At 33.3% G+C, this 24,741-nt stretch overlaps 1 pseudogene; it reads left to right on the top strand.

The window, feature by feature from the left end:
• LOC132700950 (uncharacterized) overlaps window positions 1-9,328 on the top strand; it is a 44,475-nt pseudogene extending 35,147 nt beyond the window's left edge.
• The last annotated feature ends 15,413 nt before the right edge of the window (window positions 9,329-24,741 follow it).

The raw sequence follows: 24,741 nt of genomic DNA, 5'->3' as shown, positions 1-24,741 counted from the left end.
ATGCAGTGCGTCTTGTTGACAACGTAGGTTTTCACGCGAAGACGGATATAATGCTTCGAGCCAGAGGTGTAACGACAATGTTTAATATTTCAGGTCTTAAATCGCAAGGTGTGATGAGTTTACCGTCTCACTGCTATCTTGATTCTGGAAGGGGCGAACTCGGAATTAAAAGATGCAAAATTCATTTCAAAAGCAAACATGCGGAGGGAAGTAAGGCACGTTCAAACGTACATGTAATGCGATAATACGATGGCGGTTTGGAAGCACATATAACTTTCCACGATTTTAATTCAGATGGGTTGATTCAAAGCGGTTAAAAAGGTATATTTACAAGTGATTTAATTAAATAACTGGATAAAATCATTACTTAAAGCTAGAATAGTTTTTAGTTACGCGGTATTACTGAGCAGTTATTTGTTGTAAAACTTAAGAAAGGATATATGTATTTATTATTTACGCAAAATTAAATATATGTATATGCATCTACATATACTAAGGAGGAAAATTATTTTATTTAAGTGTCAATCCATGACCTGTATAAATGCACGATGCTAAAAAAAAGACTTGTTGAGACTGGTCTTCCAACGGAGGACTCCAGCCCAAAATACTGAGTTACTGCAGCATTTCGAGGCAGTCTGTTTGTACATAAGCGTGTACTAAGAGAAATTGGTAGAATAGTAATAACACGTCTTGCTGTCAAGTAGTAGTCCCGGAGGCAAGAGCTGTGATTGATCCCCAGAGGCTTTATATCTTTGACTCTGGGAATCCATCGCACCTCTTGCCTCTGTTAAGGTGATCTCGGGACCACTACTTGATAACAAGACTAGACTGGCCTAACATATATTCCAACTCCTCTGCCTATTTTGGATCCATCCGTGTACCAGACTAGCCCGTGAGGATTAATATACTGCAGAGATTGGCAGCCTACTCTTTTTGGTAGAATTGTTTCGATATGATGGACTACAATATAACCAGACTAACATTTTTTGTTTTATAATGGCAACGGTTACGTTTCGATTACCTATTTTATAAAACCCGAGAACTCTTTTAAGACTCGTATAGCACTTAAACCGAGAATATTATAAAGGTAGTGATGACCAAATTTCAGTCACATATTAAAATATTACTCCCCATTTATTTGTAAAGATAAGAAGTCGCCGTTACCTTTATAAACAATAAATACGTTTAATAACATTTTGGTTACCGCTACAAAAACATACCGACAGTGTTTATTAATATCAAACAAAAAACTATCCCTTTTCTCAGCTTTTTCGATACAATTTGTTTACAATATATTTTATTTTGTGTCCTTCTCATTGTATTTTGAAACTAGAAATTTTGTTGTATAAAAAAAGTCTAAGAACATTTTTGAAATAAAGTACACATGACTTTTAAAATTGTGCATAAAATTTTGGGAAAACACCACCGTCTTTCACGGTCGTTACAAACGCATGGGAGTCTAGGTTCCATAGTAGCTGTAATATATGGACTAGTTGCTTGAAGATCTATAAGGGATTAATGAAATTAGCAATAAAATCCCAGGAGTGTTATAATATTATGCAACAAGTGCGGCAAACGGCATTTGTGTGCTATAGTATATTATTATTGTAGGCAGAGAGATTTGATTTTTATTGTACTGTTTAACGTGTTAGTTGTTTTGTTTTCTTGAATCTGTTTTAGAAATAAGCTACCACCGAAATATGTGATATGTGATTGATCACTCGGCTGAAGTTTGTAATCACAAAGTCTCCGGAAATTATCAGCAGAATGAATGTGAATAATGATAATTATAGTGATTCTGATTGTATTTCCTAATCAAGATAAAAAACTTAATGTGAAATTTCAATAGTAAAAATGTTATCTTTTAATTCTTAGTGACTTTATAAATAAAAACATAACAAATATTTTATTATCATGCAGTTCTTAACAATATTATAGAATCAATTAAACTTATCAGATAGATTCGAAAACTATGGATTAACCTTATATGCTATACTGACCTAAATTTTCCCAATCAATTATTTTACTATTGATGCCTTACAATTTCAATATTGTTTTACCTGTATAAGAAAGTTTACCAAACGTGTTGCATACTATACTTTTTCTACGACCGTTAGTTTTTGGGTACATTTTCGCAAAACACGAATAGATGCACTGACATGACTATCAGAATTGACAAACGCCAAAATTCAAAGCGTGGGAAATATCTCCGAAAACATCCTTCTGCTCCTAAACTCGTGCGGTGATATTCCAGTAATGTCCGAAGTGGCTCGGACCCGTGGGAAACGAAACTTACATTAGATTGGTATATAATTAGGTATTTTTTCAACTCCCTTCTGTAAAATATCTAATTATATACCGTTCTAGTGTGCGGGGATCGTCAGTTTCTTGATCCACTGATCCAAGCCTCTTTAGACATTTCCGCGATTTTACCGCACGGGTTTGGGAGCAATCGGCTTGAATTTTGACGTTTGTCAATTCTGACAGTCATGTCAGTAAATGTATCGGTGTTGTTCTGCAAAAATGTCCCCAAAAACTAAATGTAGAAAAAGTGTAGTTTGCAACACTTTTAAGTCACTCGTTTATTAAACACAAATGCCGTTTTTCTACTCCCTTCTGCGAAATGACTATTTACACACCGATCTAGCGTGCGGGAAGCGTCACTTAGATTTATTTCCCACGGATCCGAGCCACTTCCGAGATATTCCCCACGCCTTGAATTTGACGTTTGCCAATTCTGACGGCCATGTCAGTGAATGTATTCGTGTTGTTTTACGAAAATGTACCCAAAAACTAACGGTCGTAGAAAAAGTATAGTATGCAACACGTTCGGTAAACTTTTTAAGTCACTCGTTTATTAAACGCTCGCTCCGCTCGTGTCAAATAAACTCGTGAGTCACATGCCGTTTACCGCACTTGTTGCATAATATACTATTACCGTACTTGTTGCGTAATACACAGAAGGAAGTATAAAAATGTGTTTAAGAACGCAATAAATCCTTTTCAAAAAGTCCGAAGTAACCAACACGCAACACAATAAATAATGTGTTTTGGTTAGTCTTGCAAAAGTTTTACTAAAAATTGTTTTCTTATAAAACTATAAAAGCTGTTATAAAAAAAAGATTTCTTATAAATCCTTTATAAATATCTATTTATAATGAAATCTTAAATATGAGTTGCGAACGAATGTATTCGACAACGAAAGAAGGCAGTAAGAGTTACAAAGATTATTCTAGAGTTAATAGTACAAAATGATCATCATCAATTGCAAATCTGACCTCTATCCATCGGCTGTTAAAGTTTGCCATTAATTTAAAATCTTATCAGAGGAATATGAAATTTATACACGAACTCGACAATAACTACTACCAAAAAATTAATTGAAGCATTTTTTTTTGTATGAGCATGCAACATTTTACTCCTTTTTCCGTACACTTGCATTCAATCTGTGGACTAAACATCGCGTTCTAGGTTTTCATACTTTACCGACAACGATTCCATAGTCTGGTCGCTCAAACCAAAAACAAGCTAATTAACCGAATGGCGGTCCGTGCACAAACGGTTTTGATCATTTATTCACCGGAGCTGTTGGTGTGTTATGGCACGCATTCTAAAATCTAATAAAATTTTAATTCGTTTGCATTTTCATTAACGAGAGATTTAATATTTAATTCGGGCGACTAATGCAATCGTTGAAAATGTTAAGCCATGTTAATTACTAAATAAATGCTGAGAGCTAAATTGCGATTGAAAGGCAGCGACTCGGATAATTTCCCTACTAGATTTTGTGTAAACAGAGTTGTAAAGTTGGAGTGCTTCTTGCAATTGAATACTTAAAACGACTTTCATTTCATGCAAAGAAGTTTATATACTGGCTATATTAGTTTATTGTAACACGCCTTTAACAATCAATGGCATATTTAATATTAACAATAAATGTTGAACTTTTAAATCGATTAGCGGATTTTTATTTATATTTAGGTCATTTATTTATATTTCAGTCATTGAAGTTCCGGTTATCGGGAAATATTGTTATTTGATTATCGATTTGGATAATCATGGAAAACGATAATCAATTTACAAATGGAGAAAAAGTTTATATGTTTCTGATATACGGGGAATGCAGAAAAGACTTTCGACAGGCCCGTGCATTGTATGCAGCCCGCTATCCATTTTTTCTTTAGAAAGCTGGAACTGAAAATGAGAAATCCACAAAATAATCGACATGATAATTTTATTATAAGTAAAGAAATGAAAATCAAAGTAATCGAGTATATATATATATATATATATATATATATATATATATATATATATATATATATATATATATATATATATATATATATATATATATTTAAATAATCAAAGAATTATTCGTCCCGGACAGTATCAAGAACGGTTCCGAATCAATGTTTTTTTTCATGGTGCCTTAACTGGTGCATATTTACAATTCCTAAGAAATGAAATTGAAGACTCGTTAGATGATTTACCTCTTGCCGTATACATATATATATATATATATATATATATATATATATATATATATATATATATATATATATATATATATATATATATAATATGTATCTTCATCAGCCTCCCATAACTTTAGAGATGTCATGGAACACATACGTGATGTTTATGGCGATAGACTAATCACTACACACGGTCTAGTCAATTGGCCCCCACGGTCACCGGTCACATTTAGATTTTTTTGTTTTGTGGTACGTGAAAGACCGTGTTTATGTTACTCCAGTGTTCGACCTACAAGAATTTCAGCGGAGAATCTTGGCTGCATTTGATAGAATAACTCCAGAAATATTAGGAAGGGTTGCATCGAATGTAATTTCTAGAGCCAGGGAGTGTCGTAGGACATTTTGAAAACATTCTATGAAAGTTTCATCTTTAAATAAATTGGTTATTAAGTAAATATCTATCGCACTTATTTAATTCAAATAAATACAGAACTCCAGTTCCAAAATAAATGAGTGTGATGTTTTGTGTCAATGTAAAACTTGTCTTACAGTAGCACACGTTGATATACCACATTCAAATCGATTCTACCGACATTTTTGAGATTTTATTTTCTAATAGATTTTCAAAATATTGCGTTAAAATATCCCAAAAAGTGACAGATTTGGAAAGAAAAAAATATTTCTATTCTCTTGTTCTTCTGAGTTTCTGGTTAACAGTGCTTGTAGCTTATGACGTACGTATGACTGTATCCCCGTATCCCAAAAGCATATCATCCTTTTACCATAATAAAACAATTTCAACAACAAATTCTAATCGTTGAATCTCAGAAGAAACTCCTCCTTGAATTTTATTATTTTTTTAAATACTAATCTGTTTTTCTTTCTTTCCACTGCATGAGTTTCTTATGTATTTTTAATCTTACCGACTTGACAATTAATAATGAATAGAAGCAAAGAAACCTAAGTATTATTTTCTTTTTATAAAAATGTATTTTTTTATCTGGTTTTTCCTTCCTGTGAGAATATTTTTTAACGGATTTTGAAAATTTTGTTATCAAAATGTGTTAAAAAGTTTTTGTTTCCACTAGGGTGCTATTTTAAAAAACTAGGTTAGCCCGAAAAATTAATAGTTCATTACATTAAATGATGTTTACCATTAGAGAAGTAAAGAAAAGTGTCATTTACAATTTTACAATGATCAGGTGACCGGTAAATAGCATTTATGGTGGTCACAGCCTCCTAGACACAATTTTCGAAAATTAAATAAAAATTTATAGAAACAAAAAAAAAGAGAAAAACCATACTATTATACGTAGAATGATCTCCTGAATCCGAAAATGCAAAAAAATATTGGTTTTGCCATTTAAATTTCAAACCTTACTGTCATTTCCGCTCAAACCGGAAGTGCAACCATTAACTATATATTGTCCCTTCCAAATTGCAAATCGCTATTTGAAGCCGTTTAAAAGTTATTGAGTGTTCCCACGTTCTTGTGTCACCCGATATATGTATTAATGTAATTCATAATAAAATTTATTATAAGAATATCAGAAAACATAAAATAATGATAAATAAAACCAAGATGTTTTTAAGTGAAACATAGCGAATACAAACAACTATTGAAGATGCAACTGTGGTCAAATCGGGGTTTTGAATACTACCAGTAGTTCCTCAGATATTAGGAAAAATTTAAAAATTGGGGATTTTAAAAATTTGTCGTATCTCATAACTATTTGAATAGGTTTTCATTTCAACTTTTTAACAGAAATAAAAATTACTATTTTCATTTAAAAGGTTTATTTTTTCGTTTTTGTTTTTCAATACAGACCTAATTATTTTGTATGCGTAATTAATATACCTTTTAGTTGCTTTCTGTAATTCTATAATACACAGTTTACTGCCAAACATATTATATCTTTGAATTTATTATCTTCTTTGGAAGTTTAAAGGATTTGAAGTTATAAAAAACAAAATAAGTTAAATCTAAGTGTTATAAATGTCTGTAGGTAACATTAAAACTGCTTAAACCAGAAAAAAAATAGCAATTTTATTATAATAATATTAGAAAACTTAAAATAATTAAAAATAAAATAAAGATGTTTTTAAGTAAAGCTGCGCGAAAATAAACATTTGCTACTCCGTACCCTAAAATAGTAAATTTTACAATGATCAGACGTGCGCAGTATCATGCGTAAAACGCGACATCCACGTGGTGCGTTTCTGGTATTTTGATATATTCAACTAATTAATATTTATTATAATCGCACTTTATAATTATGTAAAGGCGCCATACTAACATCGGCGGTATGTTAATTTTTGTTAGTAATCAATTGATTTTTGCTTTCTCCATCCCGTTGATTTTTTTTCGTTTTATGTTAAATATTAGAGAATAAAGAATACGTCGATGCACCAAAAACTCCAACCTAATAGCAAATTTCAATTATTTAATAATAATTAAGACACTTCGTAGGGCAGACAATAATAAAATCAAACGTTTGTTGACGTAAATCTGTTGTTCACTGTACGTAAAAATTTGATTAACGAATCCCATTTACATCCTGTTTTCGGATTTGGCCAGGAAATTATTTGATTTCGCCCGTAGTTCGTGACCACATTGTCGAAAAAACGAGATGAAAATATATTTTTCGTGTTTCCATTTATGTTCGATAAATGCATTTGGAGATGCATTAGACAAATGGGACTGCACTGTCACGCAAATATTATATTTTATGTTATTAAACAAGGCAGTTACTGTTATTTCATAGTAATTGATTCCTAATTACTTATTTATTTAAAAGATTATCAGTGATTAAAAAATTGTTTAGATGTATTTCGCTTAATGAAGTGGTGCTAAATAAAAATAATCAAATTTCCACCTTCAGGCACACCATTGTGAAATATGACTTAATGTTTGGCATAACAAGAATAGTTGAAATAAAATTTACATCTTTTTACATATGCACTGTGCGCTGTGTGTTAAATTCTGGGATCGATATAATATTAACATAAGCAGAAATTAGATTAAATGACATAAAGAAATATTTACGATTATATTAACTGTTATTTATAACTTTCAGAAAAAAACTTGTTTCCAAAAGTACATGACAGATTATATGACGGTACTGTCTGACTCGGTAGTGGAAACCAACGTACGTCCTTTTTAAAAGTGTCTCATACTGTTTTTTTAATTAAATTAGGTGTAGACGGATTGTTAAAAATAAGTTAATATTCGCCATTCGACTGAATGTTTTCGGCGTTCGATGGAAAATTTGCTCTGCCGTCCACATTAAGGTGAAGGAATTCGGTTGCTGTCATTCGTTCAGTTTCGCGCTTATTTTTGGCGCGGGAACTTTTGTTGTAAGTGGTAAATATGGTGTCCATTGTATATTATTATTAGTGAGGCGCAGGCCGAAGCAGTGAAAAACTAACCCAAAAACGACGAAAACGCCGCTGATGGACAACATCATTATTCAAAAGCAGAAGTCTGTATAGAGGGATAGACTGAATTAGTGATCTCAAAGTTGAAATGGAATACAGATTTTTTCAAAATTTATGCCGAATGAAGTCTACTGATTTTGAATGGCTATTAAATAAAATTGGTCCAAAAATCGCGAAAGAAGATACAAAGTTTAGAGAAGCGATACCGCCAACAGAAAAGTTAATTTTAACCCTACGATATTTAGCTACTGATGACTCATTTCAAGAATGATACCAGAAGTATGCTCTGCTATCATTCATACGCTTCAAGAATACGTAAAAGTGAGTAAAATAGTTAAATATAATGCTTAAAATATTTATTTCAAAAATCTAGGGTTCACATAAAAAAAATATCAAAAAATTCCTTAAAGTCTATTTGTAAATGCATTAATAAAACTTATAATGGGCGTCGTTGGATTATCAGGTTGCTGTAGTGTCAGGTTTGGTGGGGATTCCGAAATAAAAGATTCCTTTTCATAAGAAAGTAGTCCATCTGATGTTGAAGGTGATGTTAAAGGAGTACTGGTGCTTTAACCGTGATACTGGCATCAGTTTGTTGATTGGGTTGATAATAATATTGTTTCTGGTTAATGGAACTGATTGAGGAGATGTGTTCATAAGGTCTCTTAACAGCCTTATACAGAATATCTCCACTTAGGATGTTCCACCTCACTTTGTGTATGGGTGCTGTATTTTCAATGCTTTGTTGCCACATGCTCTCCATAAATTGTGCTATCGCCTCTTGTTTTTTTACTTGCAATAGTTTCTTGTAATATTTGATATGCTTCTTGTCCTCTAGAAAAGAAACAGGTGTTATGAGTTTGTCCTTCTTGGGAAATTTAAAATCTGATTTTCTTTTTAGAGTACTTCTGTTACTTGTCATTATCAATTTTATCAACAGCCATGTCATCGTTGGCCATGTCATTTTCCTCTTTCTTATCCTTCTCCTCTTCTTCTTCTTCTTCTTGATATTGACTCCTTGGTCTAACCATCTCCTGAAATGTTTGTGGTTTTTTACAATATCGTTTTTTTTTAATTTTTACATGCCTACAATTGAAGAAGAATGTCGATATGTTCCGGAAAATTATGAAGCTCTAGGGAATTTTCCTCACTGGCGTGGTGGCATAGATGGTAGACATTGTATACTTCACGCACCAATACACAGTGGCAGCGACTATTTGAATTATAAAACACATTTTAGTATAGTTTTATTGGGAGTTGCTGGCCCAAATTATTACTTTTTGTTTGCTGATGTTGGCTGCCAAGAAAGGATTTCAGATGGAGGTGTGCTAAAGAACTCCATATTCTGGAAAAAGCTGCAAAACAATGAGTTCCATTTACCACCTGATGCATTCTACCTAGTAGAGATGTGAAAGTGCCCAAAAGGTTCTAAGAAACGTATCTTTTACTATAGTCTTTGTAGAGCAAGACGTGTTATTGATAATGTTTTCAGCATCATGTCTATTTACACAACTTTGGTTTGATGAGGAAAAAAAAGGAAGATGTCCTTTCTTCCAATACCTAAGATAGGACGAAAAATTTAGGCAAATTGTGAAGCAATTAAAAATGAATTTACTGAATATTTTGTGGGCGAAGGTAGCGTCAGTTGGCAAAATACAAATGCATAACAATTAGGTGGCGAATAATAATATTCTGTCTTGTTACTGCATATACACTGCGGTCGAAAAAATCTCCACCCTATTTTTTAAAAATAATAAGTGTGGCGTTAAACCTCATTTTAAAAGCAATTTTATTCCCTATTTGAAGTTGACTTTTCTACTTTTGACGCATGCGCCTTCTTCTTTTTAGGGAGGCGTCACCAATGATCAACAATTGAAAGCATTGAAAAAAACTTCATTTAGTTTAAAATAACAAGTTTTTTTTTGAAAATAACATCTCATAATAATATGTTCACACGTTAGCAGAGGGGAATTTTACGACTATGCTGCTGTATACAATAGATTAAGATTGGCGTATGTATATTGCATTTGATAAAAAAAATATATTTTTCCTTACCTCAGTGTTTTTAGTTTCTCTGGGTATAAACTTGTCCATCAAGAAAAGCATATCTTTGAAAGCAAACCAGCTGGATTTAAAAATTGTGTCGGTTCCTGCGCCAATTTTAAAAGAGTTTTGTCTCTCGCCGGAATGACGTTAATAAACATTCCATTTTCTTTTTGACTTCCCTTGTATCAATTTTCTTTATTTTAATTTTGTAATCTTTATGCGCTGGGTTCCATAAAACTTCCCGTTCTCGATATAAACCAATAAGTTTTAAACAAGAGGAATTAGTCCACTCCATTATCGGAAAATAGAAAATCAAAACAATAATACGACGACACCCTCCGACACTTTAACTGGAAGCGCACACACTAAACAGGGCCAAACGAATCCGTTCTTCAAGTTTCTTTTGATGTACCGCCCAGTGAGCGAACTTTCGCTGTTTGTTGGGCAGTACACATTCACCGAAGACGTTCGGTCTAATGGCTTCGGCCACATCGGTCTAATGGCTTCGGCCACATGCGTTTGCCAGATGTGTACGCGCCTTAAGGCGTGGCTTTGCTGGTTGTCTTATAGTCAACTTATCTATTTTATAATTGATTTAGTTGGCTTCTCCTCCAGGGAGTTCAGAGTTGTGTTTGGTAATGTTGCAAAGGGTTACTTGAGACTCCGTAGGTAACAAAAGAAAAGGGGACATGTTTTTATAAAACGTTTATAACTACCCTTTTGTGTAACTTATGCTGCGTGTTAATACTATTCAAATAATTATGCTGTTTTCTAAGAGGACCCATACGCGTATGATATTTCAAATAATAAACTTGGTCAAACGGTTTGAATCAACTAAACTTTTAATGTGTTTTCTTGTGCTAAATTTTGTAGTCAATATGCATACTAAGAGTTATCAAATATAACAAAAACTAGTCTCTCGAGATTTCATATATCCTGACTTTCCCGCACCGACTTGTGTCATCTCCTCAAATATGCGACAAAACAGATCCACGTTCTCTTTTTGAGTGATGACGACCGATTTTGGTTTTTGCACTTCATTTTCGTTTTTCAAAAACAATCTGCTACCATCTTTTGAATTGTTTTGTTATTATTGTACCTCTATAAGACATTGCGATTTACTAAAAAAAATAGAGTATTGTAAATTTTGAGGATCGTTTCAGTTATCTCCTAGAGAAACCGCAACTTTGTAGAAAAAAAGTTACTTATGTGGCTCTGACTATAGTTTACGCTTACGCCTTGGTAGTATTTATATACCAGGGTTTATTAGATGTTTCTGGTGAACGCATTAATTGATTTCGTGTCATTCGAAGCTATATTTATACAACATTTTAAAAGTTTGAAGACAAATCGTGTTTCGAACCGTTTTTGAAATATTGTCTACGGCATTACGAATTGTCACTCAAATGCCCTGAAGTTGTCAACGCGCCACTACCAGATGCCTCCCGTTTCTGACGAAAAGTTATTGAAACCGTTCGAATAGTTAATTAATTGAAGTCTATTCCAGGTTGACGTGTTTTATTTTCGTCTGCTACCGCACTTTCGTTGATAAATGACCCTGAATATGCCGGATACTGATTAATTTTAAATACGATATGGGATAATGTTTTAAAAAGTTCGACGGCGTTTTTTTAACGTTTCTTTTTCATTGACCTGACAAAGATGAACCGCCGACACAATAATCGGGATGTTTTGACTCTGTCCTCGTGGATCATGTTCGGGAACATCAGACAAAAGGAGAATTGCCAGTTTTTATCTTCTAGATAATGTGTAATAGTCGCGCGATGGTGTGCGCGTAGTGTTTTGGTGGTCGACTTAAACGAAATTAAAAAAAAAATGCAAAAAAGTAATATATTTCTCATTAATATATTTGATGAAAGGCGAAACCACTGGTTGATGGTTTTATTCCGCAATTTGGCGGAACCGCTCAGGTAAAACAGAAATACTTTTCCAGTAGGAAGAGGCATAAAAAGGATGTGGCATATGCGACTTCTTGAATACTTGTTCCAAATTTCCACGAATGCTTGGCAATGCTGTCAATAATAAAAATGCATATCAGTGGAGGAAGAATCTTTGGTCTAATTTAAGCCATTCGGATTCGCGATAATACGCTGAAATATTATATTATAACAAAACCTTAGACAACCCTTTGTCTTATCTGATCTTTGTTGAAGACGGTAGGCCAGTATACTATATTACAGTAAGATAACCGGGAAAGAATAAAAGGTTCGCATAACCTTAGTTTGATGACTGCATTTAAAGTATCATTGAATATATTGAGAGTCCTTAGTTTCCTATAACTTCTCTTAAGTAAGACACGTGCGATTCGAAACGAAGATTGCTATTAAAAAACACACCCAAATTCTTGCAAGAATCGGTAATATTGATGTTCACATTATTTACGAAAACCTTAAAACCAATATTCTAGAACGAGCTAGCGTTTTTTTTTTAAATAATACCTTAGTTTTCATTTCATTTATGAGAAGAGCATGGGCACAAGAAACTTTTGAAACAACTCGCAGATCAGAATTAATTTGTCTGGTGGTCAGCAGTGAGTTTTCAAACTAAAGCGATAAATGTAACTACATATCATAAGTGGCTCAATGTACTCCCCTGCTGAACCCCCCGTGTAATATCAGGAAATGAGTCGCATAAGGATACTCTCTAACTTCGTTCACTTAAAGTAGCTTTGAATGAGACAAATGGCCAACTTGTTAAGACCGAAATAATGGAGTTTAGCGAGTTAAATAACACGACCGACGGAGTACGTTTTAAAAAAGGTTTATTTAAAAAAAAACAGGGCTTTTCTTAAAACTAAAAACGTACAATTAATGTGAACAGCGAAGGGCTTTGACACTACATTAATGTTACACGGGAAATGGTGGCAGTCGATTTTATATGGCTGAATCGTTGATTCAGCGTCTATTCAGCAGGATGCGTCCGGTCTAGGGATATTTCTAGTGCAAAGAACCTCAGGGTGTCAAAGGCCTTGTTGTGTCTATTATATATTTTTTATATAAATCGATCTTCGGATATCTTCACTAGCTTTCTTTTAGAAAGGGAAGTGCCAAGTGTCCAATTCGGCTAACCCTGTACATGGTTCAGGGTGGTCCGATAAGAATCCAATATGTCTCGTATTTTGTATTTTGGGGAAACCGTTTGTCTTCGAAACTTGTCCTAAAGGAGATATCAACAAATATTTTAACATTTATGAGATGGTTACCAGAGGCTAAATCGCCATCTTACATTTTTCAAGAGAGATTTTTCTAGAATTTTTATAATTCATATACCAAAAAAATATATATATTTTAAAGCTAAGAATTTGAACACCTTTTGGCGTACAATTAAGGACATTGTTTTATCTCTATGATTTATTCTTCATATTCTGCCTTTCTGGTCAGGAATTTTGCAACTTCATGAGTGAAATGGAGGAATAATTGCTTTTTCCAATAATTCCAAGTGTGTTAAAATAGATTCAGACGTCTAAAGGTCACAGTTGTTAATTTAAAAAAAGGCATTAAACTACCCCCTCACTTTATTTTAATGTTTACGTTGATGCCTACATTGATGCTTAAAGTCAAACCCCCAAATCCGAACAAACGCAACCGTTTTACAAGTTGTTATTTCGCTCATTAATTCCGGACCACATACAAAATAACGCGCCAACGCTTGTGTAACAAATAAATTACCCGTTTCATTTGTAACAATTTTGTTGAGGTTATGTTAACTCCCGGTAAATCAAACTCGCTAAACGGCGTTGCATTCAACAACAAATTCATTAGCGTATCGGATAAACACCGCAGGGCTTTGATATCGATCTATCCAGGCTGCAACAATAAGTTTGTTGCGGTTGACTGTATGTTTGGCATGGGACGTCCTCCAGATCTTTAGTATTTCTAACCCGGGGTGAATAATTGTTTGTATAATACTGCTTTACTGAAATGTTTCACGTTTTTGGTTTTTAAGCAAATGATTTAAAACCTCCCTCTCGAGTTTCATTAGTCTAGAGGTTACAAGATTTACAAGGTAAGGGAGGGATGAGTTAAGGTTGTTGTAATAAAACCCTTTGTTGCCTTCTGTAATTAAGACAGTCAGTTTACGGACCCCGATGTAATATTTTCGATTATTATCTACGTCGCCAACTCCGAAATTGTATTCCACAATTTTTTCGTAATGCTAGGCTATATTTTAATTATTAGTGACAGTAACTGGCATTGATAATTTACTCACGCAACTATTAGTTGGTATAGAATTGAGGGAAGCAGTAGCTATAATGCTTTTATATTTCCATTTCCAATGGAATAGGCATTATATCATTACGGTAAGAAAGAAAATGAAAATGACTGAGGAGGGGAGTTATTCGTCATCACAACCTACAAGACTAAATGGTCAATTTCTTTTAAATATTTTCGATATGTAAATAATACAGAAAATTAGAAAACCAGTTCGATAAAAAAACAAGACAATTATGTATTATACTGCGTATTTCTTTCTAAATATGCTTTTCTTTGCTCTAGACATTAAAAAATCCACTCTTAGCAAAGAGTTTCGACTTTGCATAACATAAATAATAATGAAAGTTAAGAAAAGTTATAATAGTGCTGTACCATAAAAAAGGTATAGTGATCGATTGTACCATATAGACTGAACAAATACGAAAATTTAGCCTTATTAGAAGAACAAGTGCAATTAATTTATTATTAAATTAAAATTTAAAAATTAAAATTAAAAAATATATATTACACTATTACACGAATACCCATACGAAAAGCAACTTGTTATTTTAAACAAAAAAAAATTGGAAATAGGTTACGTTTTTTCTTATGATAGCATGAAAACACATTAAGAGAAATTGCGATAATCCTGTATTCTCGTTACAAATTCTGGAAATTTCAGTGAGATCCACCCAGTACCGCAGGTCAAAAGTTAGGTTAAGGTGTCTGGTTTAACAGTACGTGCCTAGCAAATAAGCTTTATGTATTTGTACGACATGATAGGCAATTGTAAAAGAGTGGAAACGCTGAAGAAGTCACAAATAGAAGATCTCGTTCAGTGCTGACTTTAGATTTAGGTAACAAATTATTCTTGTATCTTTTTAGAAAATCGCAAACAGTCACCTAAAACAAATCTGGGGAAACCGCTGTCTATTCCGTAACACCATGTGAATTTTTATCAATTGAACTGAGGTGGCTTTTACTTGATGAAAATCCATTTATCAAAATATATAAAAACTAAAAGTTCAGATTTTCACGAAATTGTATATTATGACATGACAATTGTTTCGACAACATCGTGTCTTTATCAAATGTACATTTGACGACACACTGTATAAGTTACCCCTTTGATGTTAATGTATGTTAATCTGTGCTAAAGTTAATAACTTTTGTTTTTGTTTTGTTGACTTAAAATAAATCAAAAGGTATAAATAAGATTTCGTATAATGTATTATTTTAGAAGACCTTTCTATGTCACTATTTATATCGTTATATTTATTTTTTCTCTAATGCGTGTGACAACTAACTATGACAATTATTCGTGAGCGAGGAATAACATTCAGTGGACCCAAATAGTTCTTATTTCGAATCAATGCAAGAAGTCGAATTAGGATTGTGTTTAAAACAGAATTTTATTTAATAAGTATCCGATATCTCACAAGATGATTCTTCAGGTAAAACTTACTATACCACACTATAATACATATTTGTTTTCGCGATATAGGGTATTGTTTTTGTTGTCCCAGAATATTTAACGATATCTAGGCTTATTTTAACAAAATGCATTATCGGCATAGACACGAGTGGTAGCTATACGGTTTATTCTACAATGCGTTTTGTTTGTGCTGTCTTGTAAAAAATAAATACATAATACTAAGGAGTGTTTTTTTCCGATGTATAGAACTTTAAGTTGCAATAAAACAACGATGGATTATTCGATTGATATGAATTTTATTTATCCGAAAGATAATCTTGTGGCATTACATTTTAAATATGATTTCTGGCATATGACAGTCACGGCTGGCGCGGATGTAGTCCAATGTGTAAGTTCAATTTTCGATGACTTTTTCCAACATTTGTGGACGTATATCGGCAATAACACGGCCAATGTTGTCTTCCAAATGACTTATCCGCATAGACCAATGACTTTACATAGCCCCAGAGAAAGTAGTTTAGCGGTGTTAAATCACAAGATCTTGGAGGCCAATTCACAGGTCCAAAACGTGAAATTAGGCGGTCACCAAACGTGTTTTTCAATAAATCGATTGTTGCACGAGCTGTGTAACATGTTGCGCCGTCTTGTTGAAACCACATCTCCTGGACATCATGGTTATTCAATTCAGAATCATCGTTTTTGAAGAAGTACGGACCAATGATTCCACCAGCCCATAAAGCGCACCAAACAGTCAGTTTTTTTGGATGTAACGGTGTTTCGACATACATTTGAGGATTAGCTTCGCTCCAAATGCGGCAGTTTTGTTTGTTGACGTAGCCATTCAACCAGAAGTGAGCTTCATAGCTAAACAAAATTCGCTTATGAAAATCGGGAACAACGGCAATTTTGTTTTGGGCCCATTCGGTGAACCTACGTCTTACTTGATGAATTCATGATGAATTGCCAAACCAAACTGAGAATAAATCACTTGACAGCTGTTAAATCGGTCGCCATCTTGAACAGTAATGCCAACTTAAATTTCTATACATCGAAAAAAAAAAACACCCATTAAATTATTAAATTATATAATATTATAAAGTTTATCTTAAAATTTCCATTTGTCACTTTATAAGTTAAAATTTTGCTAAAATTTCGAGTTATAACACGAAACACGAGTGATAATAAGGAATTTTAATATTTCGGGATAAAACATTAAATTTTAAAGCAAAGTTTATGGTTAAAACAAGAAATTTTAAAATTTTAAAATAATCTTATTTTCCGCTCGATCATAGGCTTCGCGGTTAATACAGTTTTGTTTTTTAAACCTAACGCGGATCAAAATTTCTACCGACATGGCGAAAATCCGTAGCTGTAACTGATAGGAACTAATTCCGACGTAAATCACTAACAATTAGCGAAAAAAAAAACGGTATTGTTTAACGCTGCATAATAATTCAAATGAAATATGAAACGTATTTTAATATATTGTTTTGGTCCGCAAATGTGTGACCTTTCCAAAATGACCAATTCGCATTAATTAATTATTCCTCACAAAATGCATTAATACAAAATGCGAATATGAAAATTATCGCAAAATTTATGTATTCTGTGTGCGTGTGTGAGTGGCGCCCGGGGAGGAAACGCGTCGCATATTCAAATGTTTTATCGTAAATATTTAGATAAACGGAAATTTACCGATGGAGCATATTTCGACAATACCAGATCTGCAATCAATCTAAAAAAATAAATGTGCAGGTAAAGTCCGTTTCGGAAATATTCTACTAAAAGACTATATTTGTGCAGTACTGAAATTATTTGTCCAAATTTATAGGCTATTTCAGAAAAGTATAGAGTAATGAAATAGGAAATTAGGCATAGTAAAAGTTTGGGCAACAGGGAAACCTAGTGCGTCACACCGCCACATCATTGCGAACTAAATCCAATAGAAATATAGACGTGAGTAAAAGGATTTGTAACCAGACACAACACGTCATTCAAAATGAAAAAAACTACTATTTGATACAGGCAATTGAGGAAGTAAAACCAGAGAAATTGCGAAAAGTAAAGCAGCAAATCATTATAGAAGAGAAGAAAATATGGGATTCTGACTACTTCATCGATCAGGTCGTTACGCGCTGGGTAAACTATTAATCTAGCACCCAAAATTTCAGTGGTTCACTTTTGTTCAAATTTGAAGAAATATTTTCAAATTTGTAGATAATTAAAGCATTGCATTGCGTATAAACTTATTAAAATAATGTTGATTAATATTGAAAAATGATTAATGTGTTAAAAAAATAAAATGGCTATTTGAAAACAATTTAATTCATTTTAAAATCTTTACTAATAGTAAAAATATATCATTATTACCTACAAATCTTCTATATTCCTCCTTCGTCAGTTGTTGATGAATCGAACTTGCTGATATTTCGTCAATCATCCTATTGGCTTCCTCAGAGCTTAACTGAAATTAAACAGTTAAGTTCTGAAGAAGCACAATTTCAGAGAGTAACTATTAAGTTCCAGTTAAGCTCTGAAGAGGCCAATAGGATGCTTGGAGTAACGTTAGCAAGTTCGAATCGAAGAATCAACAACCGATGCAGGAGAAATCCAGAACCTTTGTAAATAGTATTACAGTAGCCTTTGGAAGTTTCTTTGAAAAATTGTGGCCCAAACTACATTTACCTATTCGGGAATCTTTAATATATATGATATTAGATAAATGGAAGCAAAATTGTACACTTCAGGACATAGCAAAATGCTGTTAAGAAATGCGACCTTCCCGCACTGTTACCTTAAATATCCCGAAAACGGTAAATTTATTTGAAGTAAAACCACGAATGTGACGTATAAAATAAAAAAGGTGTGTCACAATTATAGGCTTCATAAATTAGACGAAAATCATAGGAAACCAATAACTAAACAAATAATCATCACAAAGCACATTTTTTTAGAGAAGCACGTACCTGGAGATTATAAAATATGATACAGAAGAAGAAGAAAAATTATACCTAGAAATTGACAGCACTCCTATTTCACTGAGACTGATACATGAAAATACACATTTTATAAATTTGGATTCTATAATTTTTGGGTGCTAATGTAAAAGATCTTTCCTTCGTCAGTCGTTAATTATAACAGTTTCTCGGATGACAAAATAATTTAATTTCTATATAATATATTTTTTATATATTTTTTAATAACAAAAAGTATGGGATGCCTAACTTTTATTTTTTTAACATTTTTTGTACGGGTATCCCATGGAGATGTTTTTGTACTCCACTTTCAGTGTTGGTAAATGGATAACAACAGGCAAAACTCTAAATTCACCCAAAATCAAAAAAGGCAAGACGAATAGTTTGTCTCACGTTGACTTTTCCTTGCAATTATGGAGATACCGAAGTGTTAAGTATCAAAAGACGGAATATTGGGACTCTTACTTTTCCCACCTCGGCATTGTAACTCAAGCATGAATGAATTATTTATTGATGGGTTTATACAATAATACAGCACCCATTCACTCTCGACTTCTGGTCAATATCCTTGGATTGCTCGTAGGGTCTGTTCATAGATATAAGAAAGTCTCCAATTGCTTTTGAATGGGATTATCCAAGGGTGGTCATTAACATACAATGCAACAAGATTTTGTTTACATTCAGGTAAAATTGTGGTCCGTAATAGAAAATAATTTTATACCTACCTGTGTTTAATATTCTTTGGTTTGGTATACTACTTAGTTTAAGTTTATTAGTAATCATTCTTATTCCGTGTGCAAAATATGTGCGAGGTTAGTGTATCTCAGGAGATGCTCCCGCCCAAATGTAGAAAACACTATTCTATTGAGACTAAGGAAGTTATAAACAATGTTTATTTGACTCTCATTGAATGTGGTGCCAGCAAGCAAGCATCTTTAGAATAAACGGCCACTTTGACGAAAATTCCAACATCAACTGTATGGAAAATTGTGAATATTCCCATTTCAGCGACGAAAAAAAGAAGCGATGCTGACATTTTCTCGAGTGTAGATGAAAGTGATCAAGATATAATAGGGCGTAAAATTTACCAGTTATACGAGGAACATAGCGTGCCTACATTAGGTATCTTAATTGGGAGGCTTGAAAGAGGTGAAACCTATGTTAAATGTGACAGAACTACCTTATGGAAGTGTATTCAACACATGGGTTTCAGATTTTAAAAAAATGACAAAAGGCAAGTTTTAATGGAATCTTTTAGAATTCGGAAATAGCGACTGGAATATCTAGAAAAAAAATAGGATTTACAGTTGTTCTCTGTAAATCCAATTATTTACTTGGATGAAACCTGGTTTGACACTTATGATACCCCGGAAAAGGGTTGGGTTGACTCAACTGATAAGTGTAAAACCAACGCGCCATCAAGAAGAGGTAACAGAATAACTATTTTCCATGCTGGCTCTAAAAGATTGGATTCCAAATGGACTTTCTTTGTCTGTGAAAAATATTAAAGATTCTTATCTGAATTACCATGAAGACACCATCGTTGATTTATTTGAAAGTTGGTTTAAAAGCAACTAATTGAGGTTCTACAAAGCTTGAACCTACAAAAGGAATACGTCTGTGACAATTATGCAAAAAATCTAGGGCATACAGTTTTAAGGCTTTGGCTTTTGACAGTTCGGCACCAACTGAAATCTGCCATTCGTCGTAACAATGTTTTTCCCCGGGTTAACTCCAATATCCTCAAACTTATAGAAACCGAAGTTCCCTCCACAAAGTTGGGCAAATTCTGTTAAACATATAGAAAAAGCAGAACAATAGTATATCCATATTGCAAATAATATAGAACAAATAATAATTATAACAGGCGATGATAGCAATAGTGATACTGATATATTATGTGAATAATTTTAAGTAATTTAAGTAGGTAATAAAAATAATTTGTAATTTTATTTTAGATTTAAACATAAATACATACATAAATAAATAAATATTGTTTAGTATCTTTCCTAACAAAACCTCAAGTAATTAAATTCTAAGCAAAGTACGAACCTGTTCGGCCATATTTCATTCTTTCAGTTTGCCCGGGTCTTTCCTTAATTCGTATCAGTTAGTCACTTTCTTATATCTATGAACAGACTTTACCTTCTGGTACAGTTTCCACTTATAGGTTAATTATTGCAACATTCAAAATGACATAAATATAGAGGTTTTTATATCTTTGTTCAATCAAGGTTCGTCGATTTACTAATTTACTAAGTAATTTAATCCAAAACTTATCTTAAATCAATCAGCATTTCCGGAAAACTGAAATTTAACGAGATCGCTATTTATTATGAACGTGTCAAATGTATTTAATTTTACTCATGGTTAACAATATAAAATTAATTTTTGAATATAACCTGCAAAATCAAAAACAGTTCTAAAGAAGCCAAATTAAATTCTAAAATGTTCAAATAAAAGAAAATACTTTCGTTAGTATTAAAAAACTTGAAATTTGAACCCTTTAAAGCACCACATATTAATTAGAATTATCAAAGCAACCAAACTCGCGGAAAATGTGAACTTTCCAACTACCCTTTGTAATAATTCTATTTTGTTTACCAATTGCCTATTATTATTTGAATTACCCCGAAAACTCAATAGGGTAAATTTGTTTCCCCCGTTACCCACACACAGGTAAGTTAACAAAAGCCCTGACGACTAGTCAGCGTTTTAAACATAAAGGGGTTTATTAAGGTAACATGGCCGTAGTGTTCTGAGGCAGCGGCAGAACTTTGTTGTGAAATTGAGTTTTCCCGCATCGAATCCACGACTACGGTAGTGCGTGGTAATCGAACTTTTTAAGTTGCGTCTTTGTTTCATTAGGTTTGGAAATAAACTTTGCAGATTACACATAGCACAATCGCAGGCTAAGTTTTAGAAATAAACTGGTTGTGATCAAAATTTGATTGCTCTGTGAAATGTCTGTTGTAAAGTTTTGGAGTTTATTTTCTTAGCGTTTAAAATTGTTTGGTGATTAAATAATAATAAGTAATAATAATTGTACGGTGCCAGTAATATTTTCAAGTTTAACATATTTTATATACGCATTGGGGGCAAAGAATAACATGTTATTTAGATAATCCCAAAATGCTCTTAATTACTAAAAGTCTACTATTCCTCTATTAAAATATTATAAACTTTAAAATATTAATCTCAGCAAACCGTATCATTCACAACGTTTTGCGTCCTCGATAAACAGTGTTCTCTAGTTTATATTGCCCGCATAGTTGTATATCGCCTTTTGTGATTTTCAGACTAATATATGATACAAAATAATTAGAGCGTCTCCAGTGGTGTGTTATCAATGCTAGCGTTCGAGTGCTTCCTTCAAATATTCCAGTTTCCTAACTTTAACCGCTTTTATGGTGTTATGATGCCACTTAATCAGATCTGCTTCGAAGCGATGTAGAGAGGCTTTTATGTAAAGAGCATTTAATTAACAACGATACGTGAACTGGAGATAGGTACTATACAGATCAAAATAATAATAATTGTACATCTCAACCGAACATTTGCAACTTTAGTTTTGTTGAAAGATAAAAAAAAATAATACTGTATTACTGAATACTAGATAGATAGATAGATCGTTTTATTCACAAAGCCCAGTATGTATACAGTGGATGTTTCGTCAGGAAACGAGTACATTATAGAGTAGTATAAAGACAGTACAAACATGACAAAATGTATAGAAAATATCACTAAACTTATCAGGGCACTCCTGTAATATATGTATATTCTTTCAGGTCGTAGAAAGCATTGGTTGACAGAAGTTTTCTGATGCACTTTTTAAATTGTCTTGTAGATAATGCTTTTATACATTTAGGAAGCAAATTATAGTAATAAGCTCCTGCGTAATTTAGCGACTTTTTGTAGAACATGTGGTTCAGTCTTGGTTTTAGAAGGTGTTCCCTGTTTCGGGTGTTATAACCGTGGACATCCGTGTGTTTCTTGTGAGAGTCTTTATTTTTATGAACGATGATGAATAATTTAAATAAATATATGCAAGGCACTGTTAGTATTTTATACTTTGCAGGATAGTCTCGGGGACAGTCTGAAAATCAACCTAAGTATCCTTTTTTGCTGAATGAACACCCTCTCCGCATCAATCGCTTGTCCCCAGTTTACGACATTATATGAAATAGACGAGTATACTGAGGCGTAATAGAAGATCAACAAGGATCTTTCAAAGAAAGAATCTCTGATTGTTAACATTGCAAAAAACGTTTTGTTAAGTTTATTTCAAACACTATCTATGTCGTAGTCCCACTTTAGGAAGGCATCGATGTAATATCCGAGAAATTTTGTTGTGTGGTTTAATTTCACGCGTGAACCCGCAAAGTTGAACGCTAGGTTAGTCAGAGGTTTAACATACTGACCAGTGAATTCGATTGCAACGGTTTCTTCCAAATTTATGATCAAATGATTCTGTTTGCAAAAATCAACAAACTGTACCACAACACTAGAGAATCTATTGATCAACTCCTGAGCTTCCCTTCCGGAGACGAAGATGGATGTGTAATTCGCGTACATAAAAACGCGGCAGTTGCTATTGAGGAACTCAGGAAGGTCATTCACATACAGAAGAAAAAGTAGTGGACCTATGATTCTTCCCTGTGGCGTGTTGGCGTTGAACGGTTCCGAGTATATTCCATTCACTTGGACCCTTATTTCCCTGTGTTTCATATATGATATTATCCAACAATTGATATTACCTCGAAACCCCAGGCATTCTAGTTTTTTGCCATGATATTCAAATCTAAGGAATCGTCAAAAAACCACTCCCACAACTGTCTCACCCATGTCGAGTTTGTCGTAGATATACTGGACAAGGTCATTAGTCCCCGTTTCCGTTGAGTAACCAACTCGGAAACCATGTTGCACATTCGATATAATGTTTTGTTGCTCCAAAAAATGTGTCATTTTGTCGTACATGGCCTTTTCGAGTACTTTGGAGAACCAACCTTCGATTGTTATAGGCCTATAATTCTCTATTACCTCAGAGTCTCCTTTTTTGAATACAGGAATCATTTTTGATTTTTTCAGTGCCGCAGGGAACTGTCCGCAGAGAACGGACGTATTGATAATAGTAGTTAAATATGGAGCTAAAACATCTCCACAGGTTTTTATGAGTTGTATAGGTATTTCACCGATTCCAACAGATCGCTTGTTTTTGAGTGATTGAATTAAGGTTAGTACCTCTCTGTCGCTCTTTGGCATGAAAAACATACTCTTTGCCTTGGTTGTCGGAAGAGTGCCAGTTTCATATTTAGTGAACATAGTATAGGTCTTCGACTGCACATGAGTGGCAAAAAATTGTCCGAATTCATTTGCTATTATGTTATCATTAATTACGTTGACATTATTAACATTTATTCGTATACGGAGTTGAGTTTTTTCCTTACCCAGCTTCTCGTTGACTTTTGTTGTTAGAAAGACTTATTAAGTTCGAGAAGAAAACCTTTTTTTCATCGGCGACCTGTCTGTTTACTAGGTTTTTCATAATTCTCTAGTTTTTTTCCACAGCTTCATTATTAGTGGTTTTTCGTCTCCGGTTTAACTCTTTTAATTCACTCATTTGGTTTTTTTTGAGTTTTTCGGAAAATGGTATAGATCTTTTAAATTTTGCGTTTTTTTGCTGAATTGTTCTTTTAGGATGTGATACCTCAAAGCACCATAGTACATGATCCCAGAATATGTTGAACAGGTTGTCAATGTTTGTGTATTCCAAAAGAGGTATGGTTTCCTTCACGAAATAGCTACGGAATTCAGCAATGTTGTTGCCTGTAACAACTCTTTGTTCACAACCGATCATCGCATTGAAATTTATATTTTGTGAGTAGTGTTTAAAAGTTATTGCCTGGGATAAATGATCTGATATTCCTAAGTTAAGCTGACTAAAGACGGAGTTTTCGATGTTTGTAACAATATAGTCGATGGTTGACGAACTCGTATACCCAGCACTATTAGTTTGTATCCTCATGGATGAATTCACAAGAGAACTCAAGCCAAATGAGCCCAAGAGGTCGAATAATCTCTTTGTTTTATTATCTTTTTTATCGTTGTTGATATTAAAATCTCCGCAGAGCAGTGTCACTTCGAACTTTGCGGAA

The sequence above is a fragment of the Cylas formicarius genome, unplaced genomic scaffold (assembly GCF_029955315.1).
Source record: "Cylas formicarius isolate icCylForm1 unplaced genomic scaffold, icCylForm1.1 PGA_scaffold_10__41_contigs__length_53128322, whole genome shotgun sequence".
In the NCBI taxonomy this organism is placed as follows: domain Eukaryota; kingdom Metazoa; phylum Arthropoda; class Insecta; order Coleoptera; family Brentidae; genus Cylas; species Cylas formicarius.
This window is presented reverse-complemented; position numbering and strand designations above follow the sequence as displayed.